This window comes from Microtus oregoni, unplaced genomic scaffold (assembly GCF_018167655.1).
Source record: "Microtus oregoni isolate MIOR12 unplaced genomic scaffold, Mior012 000015F_ref0000493, whole genome shotgun sequence".
NCBI lineage: Eukaryota > Metazoa > Chordata > Mammalia > Rodentia > Cricetidae > Microtus > Microtus oregoni.
Genome location: NW_024543074.1, coordinates 4758127 through 4782944, shown reverse-complemented (window position 1 = coordinate 4782944; position 24818 = coordinate 4758127). Strand labels below are relative to the sequence as shown.

Sequence of the window (24818 nt, the reverse complement as noted above, 5' to 3'; positions counted from 1 at the left end):
CCATCTGGCTCTAATGACCTTGGAACTGGGAAGGAAAAGCCCCCTCACCTCAAGGGCTCTGAGAACAATTCTCCCAGCCTCCCTGGGGGACACAGTGTTCAGAGCTCCAGTGACCTCGCTGGGAGCAGGAGCCCAGCTGTTTCAAGCCTCCACATGTCTCCCCTGACATTTGCGTCAGCAACTCTGCCCTTTGACTTGTCCCTCCCCAGAGAGGAGGGTGGAGGCAATTGGGACTAATTATTTGCAGTTCGATTTGGCCAGCAGTTTATTGGGGTTTGGCCTGGCTTTCTGGTCTCCCGCACCCCAACTTTATGGTCTTGGTCTCCTGGGGAAGCTAAAGAACAGAAGGCAGAGTGGTTTCTTGGTCTCCCGGTACTGAGAGCCCTCTGGGAAGGTACGCTTGTAAAAGGGCTTAGAAAGGTGTCCCCACGCTCACGCCCAGCGCAAACTTTGCCCCCACCCCCTTGAGCCAGCCTCCTGCTGTGCTTGGACTTGTTGGGACATGTACCCAAGTGAGCTGGGGCCAGAAAAGGGGATGCCAGTCTCCTGGCTGCTTGCCCAGGCTGGGGGTGGTGGTGGTTGCAAGGCTCAGAAAAGCCGGGGGTGGGGCATGCACCGTGGAGTCCTTGGGGCTCCCTGGGCCCTGGGTCCATGAGGTGTCTGGTTCCCTCTATATTTGGCCTCGGCATTACGGACATGCCCTCTCAGAGGGGCAGCCAGCCAGCCGTACCCATGATGTCTCCTTGCAGGGTCTGGATTATCTGGGGGAGGCAGCCACAACCCAGGATGGCTGAGAGGTTTAAGGGAACATTCCCTCCCAGCCCCCAGTCAGAAAGGAGGCAAAGGTAGATGGCATAGAGAACTGGCCCTGAAACTTTTCTCAGAATTACCAGTACACTTACTAGAATGTTCCTTTTGCTCAGGTTCCCCAAGGAAGCCTACTCTCTGCAGTGGCAGGGGTGAGGCGGGGTATGATCCTAACCCCATCCCTTAGGGCCTAGTTTTCTAGCTAATCAGGTACCATTCCTCAATAAAAACCAGATCCCTTTATGCAGGATGCACCTATAGTGCCCAAACTTGGGAGGCTAAGACAGGAGGATCCCAAGATCCCGGCCAGCCAGTGCTATCTCAGAAAATGAGACTGTCTGAAAAATAAATGAAAAGGGGGACCACCCCGCCACATACATAAAACAACTTCCTCCATTACAGGTTTCCCAGGAGCCACTGGAAGGAAGGGGGGCTTTTGGTGCTCAGTGTTTGCAGTTGCTCTGGTCACTAGTATTTCTAAAAAAGCAAGTGGGCTCTACCACCAGCACCGCCCTTTTTCTGCTGAGTGCACTCACGGCCGGAGGAGGGACTGACAGTGTCCTACTGAGGAACTTGAGAAACCCCACACTTCACTGTACTGTCCTTTCTCCTCCAGCTGCAGACAGGGTCGCACAGGGCAGCAGCTGGCTCCAGGCGCTGTTGCTGTCAGACTCTTGGTCCACTCCTTGGCCAGAGCTTAATACCACCATGGGCCAGTGCTGTTCCGGGAGACCCTCCTGAGCACAGGGCCTGCTCTCAGCATGGGTCACCTTTGTCTCCCTGTGCCTCCTCCCTGTGCCATTCTCCCCACCCCGCACAGGACAAGTGGGGAGGGAGTAGGCTCACACATTCCCACTGGAGGTGTTGAGGACTGCTGTACTCCTCACTGTGGGCTGCAGGACCGGGTCTCAGTCACATGACTGCCAAGCTCCCTGAAAAGGTGCTGCTGAGGCAGATGTCTGGGTCAGAGAGGCCTGAGCACCAGCTACTTCCTGGCCCTGGGATCTGAGACTCGTCCAGAACCTCCCTCTTTGACTTCAGTTTCTTATTCTATAAAATGGGTGCATGAGTTGCTTGTGACAAGGCGAGGGTAAACACTGAACCAGACAATGTCTGTGAAAGCCCTTTATGAACTACAAAGGTTATGTAGGGTAGTTATTATTCTTATGGGAAACTAGTAAATGGGGGAAGAAAGAACACCCCCAAAGCTGATCTCAGCTTGTGGGTACAAAGGCCAGGTTCACACCCACCAGGTCTGTGGTCTGGTGTCCCACCAGCCCTGCTGAGGAGCACTCAATGAAGTCTTGGCTGGAAAACAGCATTCTGGCCTGCGGTAGGGAGGGGCCCAAGATTCATTTTACAGGGCTGGGGGACACTGCTGTTAATTGCCTGCCCCCAGTAGAAAGTGGAGGCACTCCCCAAGAAGAAGCTCCTTTGAGTGTGTTTCAGAGAAAGCCTGGTGCTCACACACATAGGCATTCAGTCTTCAGTGGCGCAGTAGGGGACGTCTGCCACCCCTCCCCAGTCTCACAACTTTAGTGAGCCTCAGTTTCCTTATCTGTAAAGTGGGGACAGGTGTCCTTACCCAGGGTGGCCGGTGTGCAGTCTGGAGGCCCCAGAAAGGGAACTGAAGTCAGGCTGCCTATCTCTGTCTGGAAAGGAACAGTAACCTTGGCCTTGACCAGTGGCCAAGGGGGCAGGTTTCCTGGCCCGGTCAGGCTCCAGCTCCCCACCCCCTCAGCCAGCTGCTCAGCAGCCAGCTGTCATGAAGTCATTGCCACCTTCCCAGCCTGGTCTGCCTGCCTGCCTGCACCCCCCTTCCCTCTCTCGCCCCGCCCCAATGCTGACATCCCATTTGGCAAAAAAGGTGGAAAAGCCGCTGACTCTTCCAGACCCTGAGTTCATTGACTGGTCAGGGCCCACTTGCCCCACACTGGTCATGAGGGAAAGGCCCTTGCAGGGCCCAAAGCCCCCAGCCTCACCTGCCAAGACATTCCTGTAACTCCAGCCCACACCCATACTCTTACCCACACTCTCTTGAGGCCCTCCTCCCGCAAAGATCCTACACTCAGCCCCCCATGACAGCACCTCCCACAAAGGACACGCCCAGCACACAGACCATTTCTTTATACTGTGCAATGATTTCTTGGCCACAGCCACAGCCACTCATGCGTCTATCCCTGATCTGTCCCCTTGAACTTCCCTAGATCAAAAGACACGTGTGGGCTGAGCCAGAGGGGGATGGGGGTGGAGGAGTGGGTGTGGGGAGGCCGGTAGGGGCAGAATAGTGGGCGTGGGGTAGAGGTGTGGGGAGGGGGTGGGGGTGGAGGAGTGGGAGTGGGGGAAGAATGTGAGGAGGGGGACAGGAGTGGAGTAGGGTAGGGATGGGGGAGGGGTGGAGTAGTGGGGGTGGGATAGGGATGTGGGGAGGGGTGGGGAGTAGTGGGGGTAGGGTAGGGTGTGGGGAGGAGAGCGCAGGTCCTCTGGTCTAGAAGGTGACTAGGTCACAGACGCAGGCAGCAAGAGCTGAGACACTCTTCACCTTCAGTTGATGTCTTCCCTGCGAGGGTAAGCAGAGCAGGTCGTGCCAGAGGCTGGATGTGGCTGCCCTTCCCCTTCGGCTGCACAGGCCAGCCCGGTCTCATGCAGAGCTCCAAGTCAGCCAAAGCAGTCCAGTGAGACAGGGTCTCAGAACAGTATCCAGTCTTCCTCCAATCACAGTGTGCCCAAGCCTCTCGATAGGCAGAACCAGCTTCAGCTGGCCTCTTCACAGCCTTCTCAGGCCCACCACCCAGAGGGACACTGGGTGAGACTTTGACCCTCTGTGCTGGGGGCAAGGTCATTGGAAGTTATCCTGGGGAGGCCCTGCTCCTGAGCCACAGCCTTCGCTGGCTTTAGAATGTGATGTTAAGCTTGGCCTTGTCTGCCCTTGACAACTACTCAGCCTTGTCTCCCCAGACACCCTCCCTCCTGCCCCTCCTCCATCTTGATGTCCTTCTCCAAGTCTCACACCTTCTGCCACCGCCCAACCTTAGGCTCCCCTGTGGACTTTCCACCAACCTCCCACAGGCAGTAACATCTGGGAGGCGCTTAGTAGAGGCCCAACAAAACTGCTGAATGAAAGACCACACTGGGTGATGTCCCCTGCCCAGCTCTCTCCCAGACCACTGGTGGGGGTCTGGGGTCCAAGAGGAAAAGCCAGGGGAAGTCTGGGAGTTCTGTGTGATGGTTGTGACCTGGCTTCAACGCAGTATGGTACCAGGGGGTCGCATCTGCAAACTTACTGCCAGCGTCATTCTCTCTGGCTCAGAGCAGGAGCAGACCCAGGCTAGGGAGTCCTATATTGTAAATAAAGCTGCTGCCCAGAATAGTCCAGAACATTTGCAAGACTGGAAGCGAGGCAACAGGAGTATCTGAAGCACCTTCCCACAGATGCACCTCCCCCTTCACACACACACACACACACACACACACACACACACACACACACACACGGGACTGGATCCACCCTGAGGAGCCACGCACAGTCAACATCCTGCTTCCGGCAGGCCCTCCTCCTGGAGACCTCACAGAGGGGTGTTTGTTCGCAGTGGGCGATGGGAGAGATGCTAATCGCCACAGGTCGCTGCTGCTCCGGGCTGAAGGTCAGGAGGTAAGGCGACCCACGGTTATAAATAACCGTGCCAGGCTGCTGAGGGCAGCTCGCTGGATCCGCACCCCTCCCTGGCAGACCAGTCGGATTGATTTCTGGTCTCCCAGCCACCACGGGAACTTGAATCCCAGAGAGCTGACCTTTGGGGGTGGCACACAAGGTCAAGGCAGGCTTCCTGGGCTTCCCTGTATCCTAAATTAAGGTACCTCTGCCAGTCAGAAGAGACCAGAAGGTGGAGGTCCTTAGCATGCAACCCCCAAACGCAGTTACCTGATCATGCATCTCGCTCTCCCAAGCCAGTCCTCAGATTGCTCCAGCTGAGATAGGGAGGCCCAGAATGTCAAAGCCGGGAGGGACCGCCCAGTCTCCAGAGGCCTGATCTGATATGGAGTTGACCCCAGAGGCAAGTGTTCTCGGCTAGATGGGAACAAGAGTCCCCGGTCTCACTCTGGAAGGCTAAACGGACAGGCTGTAGTGGCAGCAATCTGTCAGCTGGCTATGCACCAGGGAGGCAGGCATGACTCCCTACCTCCTCGTGGGCAGAAAAGGGAGGAAGATTTGACTCGCAGGGTAGGGGAGGTATGCCTTCTATTTTTAAAAACAAAACTTTCTTTGGGGCGGAGGGTGGGATTAAAGCCCACGGGCCAACCATTAGATAATGTACAGAGAGGGACTTAGCCCAAGGTGAACATAGCCATGTGGCCAGTACCCAGACCAAAACACAGCACGGGGCAGAGGATACGGGGATAGGATTGTAGCTCAGTTGGTAGAGTCCTGGCCTAGCTTGTGAACCCTGGGTTCCATCTCTGGCACCATTGATGGAGCTTGCTTGCCTTTGATCCTAGCATAACAAGTAGAAGACTGAAGTTCAGTGTCATCCTTGACTACATATAGAGTTTGAGGCTACCTGGACTACATGAAACCTTGGCTCAAAAACAAACGAAAAGGACCCCTCAAGTCAGCACTCACCACCACCAAAAAAGCTCATCAAAAACTCCTCTCACTGACAACTCTTACAGGTGAGCCCCATGGAGCCAGCCCACTGACAGCTCTAAGGGTGAGCCCCATGCCACCCCATAGGCTGTGGTCAGTTTTGAACACGCGTCCATGTGGCATGGCGTTACACAGTACCTACTGTGTAGTGTGGTGTTTGCTTCACTCAGTGTCCTGTGAGGTCCAGCCATGCTGTCTTGAGCAGTCCCAGGCCACTCAAGGTCCCTGGTCTTGCTGGGAGCTCGTCACTGTGAGACTCTCATAATTTAGCCATCCGTTTTACTGTTGACAGACACTGGGGTGGGTTCCAGCCCCTGGCAACAGTGGCGAGCATCACTGGGCCCACTCCAGCCTCTGCCCTCGGATCCATAGGACAGGCATGTCTCTTTAGCTCAGATCATTCAGGGAGTGCTGATTTCTCACCAGCGTGGCCGCAGAACAGCCCAATGTTAGGTTTTGGTTTTCATTCTAAAAAGAGAGCTTGCTTCTTCTTCTTCTTTTTTTTTTTCTTAGTAGAAGGCACAAAAATGCAAAAAAAAGAAAGGAAAAATCATACATTTAGAGGTATCTAACTAGTCCAGCCTTGCTGTTTTCTGACTCTCGCTTGTAGGTCAAACTCAGGACAGAGAAAGCTTGTTTCCCCAGCAGGCAGCCCAGAATCTGGCCAGCGTCTGGCCAGCAATGGCATCTTCCAGAGAGCCTCTAGGCACCCTCGGCGTGCTCCAGAACCTCCATCAGGGCTCCTTGTACCCTGCAGCCTCCGTCTTGCAGGGCTCCAGATCACAGGGCTCACTGAGCACCTGCAACTCAAGGCAGAGCCAGGCCTCTGGGCAGCAGCACCTCAGGATTTAACACTGGTTAACCTGATGGTCTGAAGAGTTTGTTGCATTTGGGGGAGGGGCGAGTGTGGAGGGGGTGCGTGGGAGGCAGTAAGCATCATCAGGGGCTACTGTAGTGAGGTGAGGTGAGAATCAACCCTCTGGAGACTGCCTAGATGGGAGGCTTCACAGGCCCTTGCCTCTGTCCCAAGGGCTTAAGGGAGACTGGGCTTTTTACTTAATCTTTTATTACAGTGCTAGACATTGAACCCGGGGCCTCACACATACAAGGTGGGCACTCTGCCTGTGAGGTATAGAGTCTCAGCTAAGTTACCCAGCCTGGCTTTGAACTTGCTGTGCAGGCTAGGCAGCAAGGAACTTTTGCTCCTTCTGCATCAGCTTCTGTGCCCCCGTCACACGCAGCCACCAATGTGTTTCTCTAGCAAGAACCCTCTCTGGATGTTCTGGGGCACAGGAGACAAGAAGAACAAAGGCCCAGGTTGTAAGCAAGTGGTGCCGTGGTGGAGGTTTCTGCCTTACAGAGGGTAGGGAAGCAGGGTAGACTTGCAGACCTAGGAGGAGATGCAATCGGCGGAGGTCTAGGGAATTCCTTTCCTGTCTTTCATACACATGAGTCCGCTTTGGTCTGTTAGAGGAGAACCGAGCCAATCCTGGGAGCCCTAGGAGTGGAGAGAGAGTTGTTCATCCATTCACCCCTTCATCTTTTCATTCAGCAGTAGAAGGACCTGCGCTGACGTATCTTTTCCTAGGAAGGAAGACCTAGTACACTACATTCCCGTGCCTGAGCACCCAGTGTTCACGCAAAACCCTGTCAGAGTATGAAGCACAGTCAAGGACTGGCTGTCCTCCAGACTACTTCCCTGCCCTAGTGGCTGAGGTGGGTTCCTTGGGTTGGACTCAGGCTGAGCAGCTGCTATAGGCCTAAAGCGATGTCTGGACCAGGGGTACAGAGCCTGAGCCCGCTCTCTCCTGCTCAGCCTGGGCCAGCTCCCCTCACCTCTCTCTGCCAACTCACTATCTCCACTTGGGTTAGTGATCAGCCTTTTAAGCCTGGTGTGTTCACAAGGGCAACCCCCAAACTGCCTGGTGTGCTCAGAAGGGCAGCCCCCAAACTGCCTGGTGTGCTCAGAAGGGCAGCCCCCCCCCACAAACTGCCTGGTGTGCTCAGAAGGGCAGCCCCTCCAAACTGCCTGGTGTGCTCACAAGGCTCCCTGCCCGGCTAACCACAACCACCTCCTCCCACACAGCCAGGCAAACCCCTCAGAGTCATCCATTCATTGCTCACCCGGTGTCTCTGCCAGCAAATGCCCTCGGCTCTGCCTTTAGCATGTGTGGGTTCAGAGGAGCCCGGAGTGGCGGCTCACGCCTCTCATCCCAGCACCTGGAAGGCAGAAGCAGAACAGTCATCAGATTCAAAGCCAGCCTGGTCTACACCGTGAATTCCAGGCTAGTCAAGGTTACAGAGCAACAACCTGTCTCAAAAGAGAAGATAATAACAAAAAGCATGTATTCACATGGAGGCCCCTCTTTTAAAAAAATCTTGATTAATGTTAATTATGTGCAGGTGCCAAGTGGCCAGGAGCATTGGATCCGCCAAGAGCTGGAGTGGCAGGCAGTTGGGAGATGTGGTTGCTGGTTGCTTTCGGAACTCAAGTCTGAAAGAGCGGTACATGCTCTTACCACTGAGCCATCCCTCCAGCTCCCCCAGGAGCCATGCTTCACACCTGGTCCCAGCTGGTCACAGCAGCATCTGCAGCATCTGCTCTCCCCCTTTCCTTCAGTTCCAGGCATCACAGCCAGATTGATTTTATTAAGAAATGAGTCAGATCATGCCATTTGCCTGGTCCCCCGTCCTTCAGAGGAAAAGCCGAAGTCTTCTGTGATGGCCTTTTCCCACCTCTACCATCTCCAATACCACTCATCTCCGATACCACTCATTTGGGTCAGCTACTACTGGCTTTGTTCTGTGATGACAGAACCCATGTACCGGCCCCAGGGCCCTTGCACTGTCTGTTCTCTCTTGGAGCCTCCTCCCCCCAAGTGCCACCTTCTTCAGTTCTTCATGAGGGTTCTTCTCCAGACAGCCTTCCTTCCTTCTGGACCTCCATGCTGATCGCTCGCAGTGCCCACATCTTGCTTTCTAACCCATGCTGTGCTGAGAGGACCCATGGCTTCTTGGAGAAAAGGCTGCTTCTTAGACCAGGATGGGAAATAGGCAAGATGTGAGCAGAGTACCTCAAAGCCTCGGAAAGGAAGGAGGAATCAGAGACAGGAGCCACCCGAATGTGGGTGTGTCCAGCGGTGCTGGAGCGGCTGCACGGCACAGCAGGTAGGGCTGGCTTGTAGAACCCAGAGGCGAAACACATTCGCCAGCTTGTGACAGTAAGTGAATAACCAATCAGTGGGAGAGAAGAGCCCAGGGGTCACGTGGCACGGAATGTCAGGGGCTCCTCACACAGACCTTACCAGCCAGGGTCGAGGTCAACAGCAACAAGTTAGCACTGTGCACCAAGGTGTGAAGAAAATGGTGCTGCCCCTTTGTCTCCTGGCTCCCCAGGGCTCACAACCCTGGTTTAGTCGTGTGAAGAAACAGCAGACAAATTTTTTTTTAATTGTATTTTTTGATATTTTGAGACAGGGTTTTGTGTAGCCCTGGCTGACTTTGAACTCACTGTGTAACTGAGGATAGCCTTGAACTTCTGACTCTCCTGCCTCCATCTCTAAAATACTGGAATTATGGGGTGTTCTGCCACGCCCAGCTTCCAGCAGGCACATTTTGGTTTAAGGGCATCTACAAAATACCTGACTGGGATCCCTCAAAACCACTAGAATCATCAAAGTGAGAACTGCTTTGGCCAAGAGAAGCCTCTAGAGGGGAGACAATGGAATGGAATGTGGTGTGTGGAGGGTCCTGGGTCGGAAAGGGGTTAGCAGAACAAAGGTCTGGTGAAAGGACTCTAGAAGTTTCCGTGGCTAATAATTACTGCTGGATGTGGTGACACTATACCCTAACTCAGAAGCTGAGGCAGGAGGATGGTGAGTTTGAGACCAGCTTAAGCTACATAGACTCTGATATATATAAATATATCAGTCAGGTGGTGGCAGCATACACCTTTAATCCCAGCACTAGGGAGGCAGAGGCAGGCGGATCTCTGTGAGTTTGAGGTCAGTCTGGTCTACAGAGCTAGTTCCAGGACAGGCTCTAAAACTACAGAGAAACCCTGATATATATATATGTATCTCCATAACGATAAATGAAAGATGTCATCAATGGAGAAACAATGATGGGGAGGGGTATGGGGAAGTCTTTACTGTGTTCCTCTTTATCTATGAATCTATAACTACCCTAAAGGCACATTCTGTTTTTTTGTTCGTTTGTAAATCACACTCTCTGAGATGGGTATGGTGGAACATACCAATAATCAAGTACTCGAGAGGCAGAGGCCAGATGATGAGCTTGAGGCCACCACGGGCTACAGCATGAAAGCCTGTCTCAAAGAAGCTGAATAAGAGCAAGCTAGATGATTCCGAGGGTGAAGCATTTACGACAGCCTGCCAGGCTGAGTTCCTTCCCTGGAGCCCCTGGGAAGGTGAAGGAAAGAATAAATTCGACAGTGTTGCCCTCTGACCTTCCGAGGCATACCAAGGAACGGGCATGCCCACATACCTCACACACACAACAACTACAAAGAAAACATATTCTTTTTTTTTTTGGTTTTTCGAAACAGGGTTTCTCTGTGGTTTTGGAGCCTGTCCTGGAACTAGCTCTGTAGACCAGGCTGGTCTCGAACTCACAGAGATCCGCCTGCCTCTGCCTCCCGAGTGCTGGGATTAAAGGCGTGCGTCACCACCGCCCGGCTAGAAAACATATTCTTAAAGCAAATTTAAAAAGAAAATCACGTCACCCAAGCTGCCATGCCCCTCCGTGGCTTTTCCTGTTTATACCTTTTCACCATTTAAATTGCTGTCCATTGACCTCACGTATTCTATGACCTGGACCTTCTCTGGGATTTAAACCCCCTAAGGGTTTCTGTCTGTCCTGTGTGCCCAGAACTTCAGCCAATCTGACAAGAAATATTTGTTGAATGATAACTTTCCACAGATAGTCTGTTAGTTTTTCCAAGTGCCCTCTGTGCCTAAATACATCGCCATTGTTGTAAGATAAACACAAGATTATGTCTCCATACTCGGCTCTCTTTGTTAGCTCCTGATGGCTTTTGCGTGTTACTGGTTTCCACTGTCATTTTCTAGCCTGTGCTGATGTTGGCCGGCCAGCAAATGGTTGAGATTCAAGAGGCCCAGGCTTTGGGGCGTCTCTCCCTCTGTGTCGCTCTGCCAGGCTGCCACATGGGCAGGAGGGCTGGAGTGATGCCAGGGCCGGCAGAGGCCACTCCCTCCCTCTGACATCAGATCTGTGGGCACTAGATCCTGCTTGGTGGTGAACCAGGTGCGTCAGAACCCAGGGATTAAATAGATTTGGAAATCCACTGACTTGTCTCCTACCAGCCAGGAGCTGAGAAAGGGCAGCCAGAGCGTCGGCCAGGAGCAGTCAGCCCTTCTCTCCAGAGGCCTGTCAGCTGTTTCTCAGCTGCTGCTGTCTGGTTTGTAGCATGGAGGACGGAACCCCAGGGCCTTACACGCGCGGGCCAGGTGCTCTACCCCACCTGTTTTGCTGGCTCCTACGGAACTTGATGTGTTGGAGGGGGAAACACTGGTGTGTTTGCGATGGGGGCAAACAAGGGATACCCTTAATCCAACCACCCGTCCCCCTTTGTGGTAGCAATACGAAAACTTCCCAGTGAGTGTGAGACATTCCAGCGCCGAAGATAACGAGGATAAAAACATCAAAGGACAAATGCCCCTGGAAAGTGTGCCACGTGCTCCTGAGTCCCCCAGCTCCCCTAGGAACCAAGATTGCATCCCCACTCCAGGGTCCTGTCTCCATAGCGTTAGACACGCTGTGGGGATGCAGCCATGTTATCTGAATTTCCACACTTGTCTCCTTGCCCCAGCATCTGGAGGGAGCCCCAGTGTGCACAGGTCGGTGTTGCATGCAATGTCCTGCCTGGGCACCAAACTATGACCGTGTGTGTGTCCGTTTGCACGGCTTTGTGATTTGCCTCCTTGCCATTTCAGGTGTAAGCTTGTATGGTGTATGGGTTTGTGTGGGTATGTTGCCTGCGCTGTGGCTGCTCTTCTGTTTTTGTGAGGGAGAGACTTCCCCAAGATGCGTGCATGCTCCTGCAGATCCGCTTGCATCTGCTTGCGTGTGACCTTGAGTATGGGTCTCCTAGGGCATGTGCCTAGGCATAGGCACGTGTATGCCTATGCCCATAGTCACGGTGGCCCCACACACCTGCTCTGGCAAGCCTGCCACCCCACCCCACAGCCTTTTGGCAGGATGACTGGGCCCTTCCATATCGCACAGGTGAGCTGGCCTCTGCTTTTCTCATAGCTTGAATTACTCATGCTCGCCCAAAGTTTTCCAGAATTCGCACCTGTGTGCCTATGCCCCCATACCCCTAGCTCAGGAAGTTCCGCAGAAGAGCCAGCCTCCAGAGAAGGTCTGACGTGAAGAGGCCAGGTGAAGTTAGCTCAGCGAGGGACTTCCAGGGATTATTTGATACCGGAACCAGATCTGAAATGATAACACTTTGGTGGAATAGGGAAGTCTCCGGTGTCATGGGAGATGGCCCAGTGACCCATGCCCCCCCACAATGAGGTTGTGTCCCCAAGTTGGTCACTGTTGTGTAGACAGGCTCAGCTCAGCCATTGGGACCTCTAGCTTGGGAAGCTCCCTCTGGCTCCCTACATCTGGGACAGCAGGGAACCCCGGCCATATCCGGGACATCCGTACCAAGGACACCATTGAGAGCCTACCCCAAGCCTCCAAGAAGCAGGGAGGGACGTGGCTCCTCCTTCCACTGGCCCTGCCAAGATGCCAGGGCAGGTGATATCTTGGGCTCAAAGAGGAAATGTCACTGGCTTTTTGCTTCAACCAGAGCTGCATGTAGGAGGGAGATGGAAGCACCTCCCCACACTGAACCTCTGCCTCTCAGCATTGTACCTGTCCTGTCAGATACTAGCCAGTCCCAGGACCCAGGCAGCCTCATGGGTAGGAGACCTAGAACACCCCCTTGAGTAGGGGTGGGGTAGGGAGAGCCCATGCCTTCCTGCCAATCCACTATTATTATTTATTTATTTATTTATTTATTTATTTTTGAGACAGGGTTTCTCTGTGTTGCCCTGGCTGTCAGGGAACTCTCTCTGTAGACCAGGCTGGCCTAGAACTCAGAGAGATCCACCTGCCTCAGCCTTCCAAGTGCTGGGACTAAAGGCACACGCCACTATGCCCAGCATCAGCCAGTCCACTCTTTTTCCCCCCGCCTTTTTTTTTTTTCTTTTTGCCAGTCCACTCTTAATCTAACCACTGCTTCCAGAGAATAAATAGGTTGGGATAGCTCCGTGTTCCCTCTTCTCCCTTAACTGTAAAAATAAATCTTTAAAATTATGCAAACACCATACAAACACAGGCTCTTTGATGGAAATCATACGAAGAGTAAAACTGATTTATTTCATCCTCACCACCCCTCATCTTAGTTCCCACAGGATAATTTACCATGTTAATAATTCATTATATCATTTGGGCATGATGGCACACACCTTTAATACTCAGGAGGTGGAGGCAGATGGATCGCTCTGTGGATCTAAAGCCAACGTGGTCTACAAAGTGAGCTGCTGGACAACCAGACCTATCCTATGTAAAGAGACCTTGTTTAAAAAAAAATTCACTATCGCTTCTTTTGAAGGGACCACTGGAAACGGAGCCCAAGGCCTGGGAATGCCAGACAATGCTCTGCCACTAAAGCAGTTTTTGTTTTGTTTTGTTTTGTTTGTGTGTGTGTGTGTGTGTGTGTTTTGTTTTCGATTGTTTTAGTTTTAAGACAAGGTCTTTAGGCAGCTCAGGCAGGCCTTCAGCTTGCGAGGCTCCTGCCTCAGCTGCTGGGACTAGAAGCATGCCTCACTTGGTTTCCGGGTTTACAGGTGGGGGATGGCTCAAGCAGGAGCTTCCCGACAGTCATTAGCAAACTGGATTCCCAATGCTGTCCTTTGACTTCCTCATGAATGCTTTGGCATACACACACACCACCGAAATAAAACGTAAAAAAAAAAAATGACTTGTTTTACGTTTATTGGCGGTGTTGGACACAGATACAATCATATTCTCTGTATTTCCTCTGCTTGCTTAAAAAAAAATTAACATTCGGATCCACGTCAGCGCATCTCAATCTCCCCTACTTTCTTTTAAATCAGCGACTCGGTATCCCGTGTCTATTCTACACCTCCCTCTCCTGTTGAGAGGCGTGCTATTTCCTTTCCTTTTTTCTTTTTCTCCTATTTCCAAATGTACCATGTTGTAACACACGTCTTCCAGCAGGTGTTGGGGGTGGGACACGCTGGTGAAAGATGCATCCCACCGCGTCCCGCACCGCAAGGGTCAGCCGGCAGTGGGAATCAAGAGTAAGCTGGAGACCACTGAGCACCGCGGGTGCCCGTCTACAGGCTCCCGGCTCCGCCCGCGTCGCCCCCGCCTTGGTGCTGCGCTGCCGTTTTTAGCGCTCCTGGAGCGGGGAGTACAGACTCCATCACCCTCGGGAAACGCGGCCATCATATTTTTGGTTGCATAAGCAAACGAAATTAGAAATCTGTACCGCGCTCAAGACCTTTGGAGGCGAGCAGGGGGCCCAGGGCAGAGACAGGGATTAGGCGAGTTGAGCGGCAGGAGGATGGTTTCCTCTTTTAATTTGGGTTCATGGGCTCAGTTACGTAATCGGTAGCTGCGAGCCGGCTGGAGCCAGTGGCCTCGGTCCCGACCGTTCACAGAGGACTGGAGGGGGTACGGGGCGGGGTGCGAGTGGGCTGCAAGCAGACAGCACACCCAGTAGGAGAGCGGCCCGGGGAGCCCAGGGCACTCCATTCTTACTGCCCTGACGGTTTGGTTTCCTTAGCAAGACTGCACGAAATAAGTCGTCATTGGAATCCACCAAAATGTTTGGCTTTGTGCAGAGAACTCTAGTACATCATGAGGCAGCCATTGTAAGGCATATTATAGAGCAGAAAAGAGGAATGGGGGAGGGAGCGAGGACCGAAGGGTGCACTGACAAAAGCCAGTTTGAGAACAGCAGGAATACATACTGTCCTTGGTGTTCAGAGACAACACAAAGATGCCTGTCCAGCGAAGCCTGCCAGGAGAGACATAGAAAAGCAGGCCCAGGGCGGTCCTCGAACAGATACCCCAACAACGTCCCGTGTTGTGCCCCCCCCCAACCTCCCTCTCCCCCGCCCCGGACTTTTGGAGCCTCAGACAAGGCCTGAAAGAGAGGTCAGGAGGGACTTCAGGTTCTGCTCCGTGTGTGTGTGTGTGTGTGTGTGTGTGTGTGTGTGTGTGTGTGTGTGATGTATGTTAGGCAAGCACACTACCCCTCTATGAGGCCAACTTCCAGGCTCCAGCCTTCCTACTTCTGGATAACACTTGAGTTTCTAGTATTGTAGTCTGTGCGCTCCTGTCCGTAAGAAGCAAAGACCAAAAGAGAGGGAAGCTTGAGAGGCAGGTGGGGCCAGACAGCACTTCTACCTTTCTGAAATCAAGCAGGAATTATGGGGGTACTCTTCAGAGGTAGGAGGGTGGTGGAGAATAGGGGACCCAGCTATCCAGATAAGGAACCTAAATCCCCCAGGGGAGAGGGGTTTATACCAACTTCTCACACCAGTGACCTTCAGGCAAAAGGACACAGAGGCTCTGCCACCAGGTCGCTCTGTCCTGACAGTCCTCAGGGATGCTGAAGAGGCGGGAGGGGACAATTAGGACTTCATGGATGGAACAGAGAGAGCAACTTGGGGATCTATCAATCTAACCAAACCTATGTTGGGAGCTCTGGATGGGTTCAAAGAGTGTCTATAAATTTTTTTGTTTTGTTTTGTTTTTGTTTTTATAAATTTTTTAATACTAATCCAAGTTGGCATCTCTGTCCCTCTCTGTAGTCGGATTTTTCTTTGGGCCACCAACTCACAAATAGCAACACAAAGATTTCGTATTAATTATGAAAGCGCGGCCTACAACTTAGGCTTGTTCTTAACTAGTTAGCTCTTATAATTTAAATTAACCCATTTCTATTAATGTACGTTTTACCATGTGGCTTTTTACCTTTCATTCTGCTTGTCCGACTCCATCCATGTCTCGTTGGCATCTCCTCTGTGCCTCCGTTATCTCTTTCTACTTCCTCTCTCTGCCTGGAAGTTCTGCCTATCCCCCTGCCTAGCTATTGGCCATTCAGCTCTTTATTAAACCAATCACAGCAATATATCTACACACAGTGTACAAATATTCCATAACACCTCTTCCTTTGAATCAGGAGGCTAGATGAAACTGTGTCAAAGGTGGTACACACCTTTAATCCCAGCACTCAGAAGGCAGAAGCCAGCCTGGGCTGCAGAGTGAGTTCCAAGAAAGTCAGGGCTACACAGAGAAACCCTAGCTCAAAAAACCAAAACGAAAAAAGAAACTATGTCCCAAAGCTTCCTTCTAGCTATTGTAGGAGGTCCACTGGGGTTTGGGAACCGGCTTTGTAAGAAGTCCAAGTGCTCTGAGATTGCCTGGACAGGGGCCTCTCACAGCACTTTGGTGACAAGCCCAGCTGACGCTAGCCACTTTCCACTCAGGGTTACGGCAGCCCATAGTAGACCCCAAGAGAGAAGCTCCTGGCTTCCCCAAATTCCAGAGCTACAAGACCAAGACCACCAACAAAGTGAGGTAGTGTCCTGACGACACTAAGTGAAGGAGTTGTTTCACAGAGCAAAAGTGTTTGTGCAGGGGGCGCAGCAATGAGGAAGCGTGGACTCGGGGACCCCAGTAAACCAATAATTTAATGGAGAAACACGACACACAGCAAATAATTATAAAATAGCACGACAAGCTCAACAAGGGAGTCACACCCAGGTAATAGGCAGCAGGCTGAAGAGTCTGTAATCTAGGCTGGGTAGGTGGCTTTCCCCAAGCAGGTGACCTTGGTCTGGCTTTGAAAGGTAAGGGTTTACCGGGTGGAAGGAATAAGCTAGAAGGGTGAGAACAGAACAGCAGAGAGGGCGTGGAAGGGGCCTTATGGGAGCTGGAGAAGAGGCTGGGTGGATGGCAGGACCCCAAACCATGGGAACCTTGAGCACCGGCCACGGGCTTAGATTGACAACAATTGGGAGGCATCAGTGCAGACAGGGGATAGAACCTCCTGGGAGCAGCAGGAAGATTGGGGTGGGGGGGCACATGGGGAGTGTGACAGGAAGGTGGACCAGTGCAGGGGAGAAACCAGAAGGGGCTGTGAACAGGGGTTGGGAGGGACAAGGTGTGAAGACCATTTGGGGAACTATCAAGTGTGGGTGCCTGGTTGGGGTGTAATACACAACTTTCAGCCTAGGGTATCTTTCTCCGGTGAGTAGGATGGCTGGGGCAGCAGCCACTTAGAAAGCCTTGAAGGAGAAGCCAGTGTGAGTCCAGGTGGGGCGAGCTGGCCACTGCAGCGTTAAAGTGGTCCAGGAAGAAACATCCCAGTGCCCTGATGAGAGGGAGATGCTGAGATCTTGGGCAGGCTCGCGGGGAGGAGCATCCGACAACAGCCACTCCTTACAGTGCGCCAATGGGTGGTGAGGTGACTGCGTGACTGAGGGTAGTGACTGTTGAGATCGTCTGGGCAGATGAAGCAGTTGAGGATGTGGGACAGGCCCTGGGGCAGACTCTGGTGCTGCAACTGTCCAGGGAGGCGAGGGTGGGAGCCAAGAGGGATGACGAAAGGCCTGGTAACTCCTGGTCTCAGTTTCCTGGGGTGTGTCCCAACAGGTAAGCCACAAGAAAGCACAGGAACAAAACAGAGATGTACACAGAGTCAGAGCCAAGAGAGCACAGTGGCCACCGGGTGGGACACAGTGTCATCTTGGGGTCCTCATCGCTGACTCTGTGCCAGACTCTGTACTTCGTGCCGGCTAAATCCTGATGGGTAAAGTGAACACTGTCTGTGTGGAGCTTAAGTTAGAGCCCTGTGGAGCTATTCCCATTTTACCACAACTCAGAGAAATGAACTTGCCCAAGGTTATCCAGCAGGGGAGGATCTTCGGTCTGGCTCGAGGTATACGGCACTGCACGGGGCAGAGGGCTGCCTGATCCGGGGGCACACGTTGGTTCGGTAAACTCTGCTTAGGTCAGACTTCCACTTTAAGGGACCCGGGCTCCATTGGGACTTCAGTAATGGGGTCCTTGTTAGCAAGATGTGCATGTCGGGGCTGGGCTGAGAATTGGCAAGATGAAGACTTAATGTCTCCTCTTCATTGTGACTGTTGGCTACTCCCCCACCAAGCGGCTTCAACTCATGGGGCTCTGTGTGAAATGCCTTCCAGGCTGTAGCTCTGCTGGGGCAGCCTGCCCCGTTACCAGCCCATTGTACACATGGGAACACTGAGACCAGAAGGGTTGGTTATCTGTCTGAACTGGACTGCCAAGGAAGATGCAAAGCTGCAGGGCTGGGCCCACTGAGCTCCAGAATTTGAGGGCATTGCCACGACTCACAATGCTGCCACCAGAGTGGGCACAGGAACAATCTGAGTCTGAACCTGTGGGTGGGGACTCAGAGTCCAGCTCTGGGCAACTGGGGAGTGTCACAGGCCTGTGGTCAGAACTGGCATAGGCCATAGTTCCTCTTCAGCATACCCAGGGCCCAGATGTCTCCTGCCTAGGATTTGGGACCCTTCTTCTAACCCTCGACCTTCCCCCCAAAAAAGGAAATACTTAAGCTCAGCACGCTCAACCCTTTTACCCTGCACACTGGGAAGCTGAGGCATAGAAAGAGCTTAGCTACCCAACTCCTCCCTTTAAGTTAGTGATAGACTCTAGGTTAGATAACAGATGATGGAGGGCCACTTCCCTAAAGACAGGGCATGACCTCATTACCTTCCCTAACCCCACACACCTCACATGCACATACCATACACAAACACATACACACGCATACATGTGTGTACCCATACACCACATACGAGTACCATATGTGCATGCACATCATAAATTATATGTGCACAAATCACACATGCACACAGAACAAAGCAGCTAAAACCAAGAGCCATCCTGGCCAGTGCAGGGAAGGGGTGTTGCTACACTAGGCAGTGGTAGGGACCATGACAACGAGATACGTGAACGGCCACCAAAGGAGGTGGCCATGCCTGGCTGCAGCTTACACAGACCTCTCCAGCACTGTCTCAACCTTCCTCAGGCTGAGAACCCTTTAATACAGTCAGTTCCTCATGCTGTGGTGACCCCCAACCATAAAATTATCTCATTGCTGCATCGTAACTGTAGTTTTGCTACGGTTACGAATTGTAATATAAATATCTGATGTGCGACCCTGTGTGGGGGTCGCGACCCACATAGTGAGAAGTGCCGCTTTACAAGGAAAATGCGTCCAGAGCCACCACCTGCACAGGAAGATGCCTGATTGGAACAGGAGCAGGTTCGCACATCTCTCTTTCAATCTAACAGTCTGGCTTGGTTTCAAAGACACAGCTGCAGAAACCAGGCAAGGTGGCTCGCAGCTCTAATCCTAGCACTCGAGAGGTAGAGGCAGAAAGACCAGGACTTCAGAGTCATCTTTAGCTACGTAGACAGTTCTAGGCCAGCCTGGGCAGCATGAGACCATCTCTAGACATATAAATAAACAAGATCAAGTCGCAGTGTGGAAAGATGGCTGGGCTAGGCATCCCTCCATTTTGAGATGCCCTGTCTGGCAGGCTCCTGTAGAAGAGAACAAGGAGGTTGTCCGTGAATCCCACGGGACCCTAATCTTATCTGTGCCTCTTCCTGTAAACCCAAGCATTCCCAAACTGGCCAGCACCTCCAGAAATCCTGGTGCTCCGGCTGCACCAGACTCATTAAGGCTGGGCAGGAGCTAAGTACCAGCCTTCTTAAGAATTACACAGGTAATTCCAAGGCATAGAAGAGTCACATCTCAGGGTAGCTGGTTAGAAATGCCAGGTCTCCACCCACCAGAGACTGACTGAATCAGAATCCCCAGGGTGGGGCCAATCTGGGGTTTTGACAGCCCTCTGGGAGGTTGTAAGGCTGGTACCATTTGAGCAACCATCTCTGTGATGCCAGGAACTCCGGACATCTGACCAGTGGTGTGAAATAAGAGACCTTCAACTTAGACACTTCTTGAAATAAAAATTAAAAATCTTACTCTGGCCTATTCATTACAAAGAGTCAGGAAGCAAAAAAAAAAAAAAAAAAATACAAGTTAGAGCCGGGCAGTGGTATCGCACGCCTTTAATCCCAGCATTTGGGATTAGTAGAGGCAAGTGGATCTCTGTGAGTTCGAGGCCAGCCTGGTCTACAAATCGAGTTCCAGGACAGCTGGAGACAGAGAAACCTGTTTCAAACAAACAAACAAACAAACAAACCCAAACAGAAAAAAAAACAAGTTAGGACATTTTCACATCTTCAGTTGAAAACCCTTGAGTTCATCCCTTGAATTCAGAGCTATGAAACATAACCTCACCGTCACCCCTCTCCTTTTCCTTGGGACAAGGTCACGGTGTCCTTCCCCCTCTTCCAGGCACAGCCTGGGCAAGCTCCTCTTGCCTCTGAGTGCTCTGTGGCAGAGGTGGAGGAAACCAATCTGGTTGCCCAGGCTAGCCTTGTCTCCTGGGCTCAAGCTCTCCCTGATCTGAGAATGGAAATATGGCCACTGTGCTTCTCCCCGCCCCCACTTCTCCTTTATTTTCTTGCTTCTTCTCCCTCTTCCTCTCCCTTGCCTCTCCTTGATCTTTTAAGACAGGACCTTGCTATGTAGGCCTGACTAGCCTCAAACTCGCTGTGTAGTTCAGACTGGCCTGAAGTTCGTGGTAATCCTGTCTTATTACTGGGGTTACAGCTCTACGCCTCCCCATCCAATTCTAGGCTCTCCTTTCAGTCTGAGGCCTCGAGTCCCATCACACAAGGCTAGCACTCAGCAGGTGCTCGCTAAACATTTACTTCTCTCCTTCCCTTTCCTCTTAGAACCTCTAGAGCAATGGCTACTGCTGTGTTGGTTTGTATTAAAGCTAGCCTCAGTGGCGACCTGTACGGGAGTGGCCAGCTTCAGGGATTATGAATGATTGTGGCTCATCCTAGGCAGCCTGTCCTATAGCCAGAGATCTAAAGGGCAGTGTGTGACATCATGCTGATGATTTAATACATCTTGGTTGTTGCCGTGGTTCTATGCTTCATCGTTTACTTACCAAGAGATTTTTTTAAAAAATAATTTTCCTGAAGTTTTCTTTTTTAAAATATTTATTTATTGTTTATTATGTATACAATATTCTTTCCATGTGTATGCTTGCAGGCCGGAAGAGGACACTGGATCTTATTACAGATGGTTGTGAGCCACCATGTGGTTGCTGGGAATTGAACTCAGGACCTTTGGAAGAGCAGGCAATGCTCTTAACCGCTGAGCCATCTCTCCAGCCCCACCAAGAGATTTTTTTGATGTGAGTGGAAAAACAATATCAATTCTCATATGTGTGTATGTCCATTAAAGGATGTCACTGTTGCCAGGCGGTGGTGGCACGTGCCCCTAATCCCAGCACTCGGGAGGCAGAGGCAGGTGGATCTCTGTGAATTCAAGGCCACCCTGTTCTACAGAGCCAGTTCCAGGACAGTCAAGGCTGTTATACAGAGAAACCCTATCTCAAAAAAGCAAAAAAAAAAATTAAAAATATAGTTAAGCCTGATGTCACAGGCTTGTAATCCTACTTGGACAGCTAAAGAAGGAGGGTCAAGCGTTCAAAGTCATTCTCAGCCAAAAAGCTGAGTTCAAAGCTAGCCTGGGAGCTACATAAGAGCACGTCTCCAGAACCAAAATAAATAAATAATAACAAATAAGCAAAACAGAAAGTAAAAAGAGGAATAGCGAACAGAGGAAATGGCTCAGTTGGCAAAGTGTTTGCCTCACAAGCATGAAAACCATAATCCAGTCTCCAGAACGCGTGTGAGAGGAAAGGTGTCAGGCACGGTAACTTCAGTTTGTCATCCCAGGGCTGGAGACGGGGAGACAGGCTACACAATTGCAGGCAGGTGAGAGACCCTGTTCCGTGGTGGTATGGATATAAATGTATTGTTATTGGAGAGTAATTTAGCCATATCCACAAACACAAACATTGCATTTTTCATATAGCAAGACCCTATTTGAACGCAAGTAAGACAAATTACAGAGGGAAGAAATTCCACCAGCTCCTCGGAGAGACTATCAGAGGAGGCAGCGCCTGGAGAAGCCTGCTTTTACGGAGAGCCCAGCTCTCAGGGCTGCGGCTTAGTCTCCGTGGGATCAGGACTAAGAAAGCCACAGCTCCACGTCTTGCTAAATGGCAAATCATGACCCTCTCTACCCGACCTGGCTCCTGGTTGGTTAAAGACAAAGCTGCCCATGGAGGCAGAGGCAGGTGGGTCTCTGAGGCCAGCCTGGTCTACAGAGTGAGTGCCAGGACAGTTAGGGCTACACAGAGAAACCCCGTCTGGAAGAAAAGCAACCAAATGCAAGTGAGGACAAGATGCCCTGACCACCACAGACTTTCCCTGGAGGGGGTGCTATGCAAATGCCCCACACAGCACTCTCCTCATCCCAAACACAAAGCTTTAGGCAGATACTTACCATTCTAGTCCAGGACCCGTGGACACCTCTGCCCCCTACAGGCTCTCTCCTTATTGCTGGCAAGACCCCTTGCCTCAGATGGGACCAAAGCTCAGACAGATCCACTGGGAGGGACCTGAGAATGCCTCTGTGGGCAGATCCGGCTAGTCAGAATACATAACATGGTACCACCTGCCTGGTGCCACCTAGGGTCACCCAAAGGGTCCCCGGTTCCTACCATTAAACCCTTTGAAGAAATCATTCCACAAAAGGGTCCCCAATAGACATGCACAGGTGTTATTTTATTAAGGTCAGTGCTAACATTTAGGAGGGAAACTGCAGCCCACATGGATCTCTTGTGACCTTCACAGGCTTTTTAGACATCTGATTCCCCACAAAGCCATAATCCATCTTGCTCCCGCAGGCTGCTGCTTAGCTGTGGCAGGACAGATTGAGGCAGTTTCCACAGCCTGGGCCCCCAAGGGATCCTCACAATCCAGAACCCAGAAAGCCACAGGCTTCCAATACTAGAGCTTTGGATCAGAGAGAGCTCCGACACGGGAGATCTTGCCAGTCCCGTTGGTGTGGAGTGGATTGCCCAGTCAGTAAGAGCCAGGGCTGTGCGGTCATCTCACTTTACACAGCTTTTTCTGCCCCCCTCCCCCCGTCTGTGCAGGGCATGATCCGCTAGGGGCTTAAGGGCACTGATGTCATTTAATTCCCTTAACAGAGCCAGATGTGGTGGTGGATGTCTATAATGTCAGCAGGCTGAGGCAGGAGGATTGAAAACCCAATGCCAGCTTGGGCTGCAGAGTGAGTTCCAGGCCAATCCGGGTTATGTAACAAGACCCTTTAAAAAAAAACAAACAAAAAACCACAATAATAACTAGACATCCTCCCTCCCAGTCGCCTGTGTAAGGGGTATCCTGTCCCCATTTCCAGATGACTAAACTGAGGGCCAGCTAAGCCAGCTCACAGGGCTATTCCACCCCTTGTGGAGACTCTGGGCTTCCCAGGCTTGCTGTGCCAAAGGAGGTTCAAAGGCCTATGTGAGGCTCCCCCATTGTCACCCCGAGGCCTATTGATCAGCCTGGACTTTCTCACTGGGATCTGAGTCTCCAGGGGGTGCAGGGCCAGGCCTCTGAGCTCTGGTTCCTTACTGGGGCACTTTCCACCGGTCTTGATGGTCACCTGACCTTCGCACCAGCCTGCCTTCCTGTCTGCTGGAAGCCTCACGCCCTTAAGAGGAGAGCTAGCATTCCTTGGGATTCTCTGTTACCAAAACACAGTCTTAAAGTACAGGAAGTTTGGGAAATGGAACAAAGGTGTTTGTCCCAGTGCCAGGGGCTGGACTGGCGCTGACCACAGTTGCCAGTAGCTCTGAAGGTGTTTCCCTCGCTGCTGTATGGGCGGATATCTTGATGAGTTCTCTGGTCTTCATACCTTCCCCTTCACCCTTTTTGGCTCGTTTGGAACCTTTGGAAGGAAAAAAAGAAGGGTTCATAATACAGATGAAAGGAAATCCCTACTTCATGAAGGAATGACGGGCCAAGGTGGGGCACGGCTAAGCCAGATGCTGTCCAGTTGTCGGCGAACCAAGGACAGCCTGAGAGCCACAGAAACAATCACCCCACAACCGTTTCTGGCATCCTGCTGTGAGTTCAGCCCTCATCCTCCCCACTTAACTTTGCTGACCTTCAACAGAGTCACACAGGCGGAGAAAGAGGAGCCGAGGCCCAGCACAGGTCTTCCAGGGTCCCAGTCTCCTCCCAGCCTGAACAGGTAGCCTAGCCCGCAAGATTGAAGAGCTTTGGCCCTCTGGGAAGTTAAGAGGAAGGTACCCTTGAAGCCTGGAGGTGGCCGAGAAAGCAGAAAGGTTGGGGGTGAACCCAGGAAGGCCATGGTCTTCAGCTGTAAGCAGAAGGCTTGGCCAGTTTGCCAGCAAAGGTTATTAAGTTTCTTCCTGAAGACTTCTAAGAACAGGGGCATAGGGGGAGGGGAAATCTGATGCTCTAAGTCAAGGATCACCTAGCCACAGTCAGAGGGAAGGAACAAGGAACCTTTTAAGTGAGGAAGGAACGAAGAGGCCCCTGGTTCAGGAAGGACAAAAGAGGGTGTGGCTTGAAGGCTGTGGTGGTGGTGGTGGCCTGGTAGACTTTGGCCAGGACACTGGCTGTCCTTACTGGCCAATAGTTTTTGGAGCCTATGTAGGCAGTCAAGAGGGAGGGGCAGATTGTGATTGTGATTCTTCCTTGGCTAAAGGCTGGTATAGATCTCAGAAGTTTGGGGCTTAGGTAGACAGCAGGATCCCTCTACAAAGGTGCTGTAGTATTCATTTTTTAAAAACAACAGGTTCCAGGCTGTGGGACCAATCCATACTGAGGAAGTCACTGGGTAGGACCTTGAAAATCCCCACCCTCCACCCCCATTTTGAATCTAGCTGTGTTAGGCTCAAGTTGGTGACCATGGGCAAGCTGGAGCGTTGTGGTGCACTTCGGTGTCTTCCACTGCAAAAGGAGGTTTATCAACAATAACAAATACAAATAAACAAACAAGCCAGGGATAGCAGCGCACACCCGCAACCCTAGCGCACTGGAGGCGAGATTACAAACTCAACTTCAGCTATGCAGTGTTTCAAAGACACCCAAATCCCAAACCACCACCCCAAACAAAACCCAAAGCATAAAAGGCACCCATTTCTTCTGTCCCCTTCCCCAGAGTGGCTGTGAGGAGTCTGAGAGCCCAGCCGGCCAATCACAGTTAATGTGCTTCTCAGAATGACCAGCACACTCCAACCGCCAAAACACCGATTCCACCCAATCCCCT

At 51.9% G+C, this 24818-nt stretch overlaps 1 long non-coding RNA gene across 1 annotated transcript; it reads left to right on the top strand.

Moving 5' to 3' along the window:
• The first annotated feature begins 4365 nt into the window (after window positions 1-4365).
• On the top strand, window positions 4366-9424 carry LOC121457021. The gene is made up of 3 exons (XR_005975674.1): window positions 4366-4459; window positions 5305-5478; window positions 7856-9424. It is a non-coding gene; the product is annotated as an uncharacterized LOC121457021 (long non-coding RNA).
• Window positions 9425-24818: the final 15394 nt, after the last annotated feature.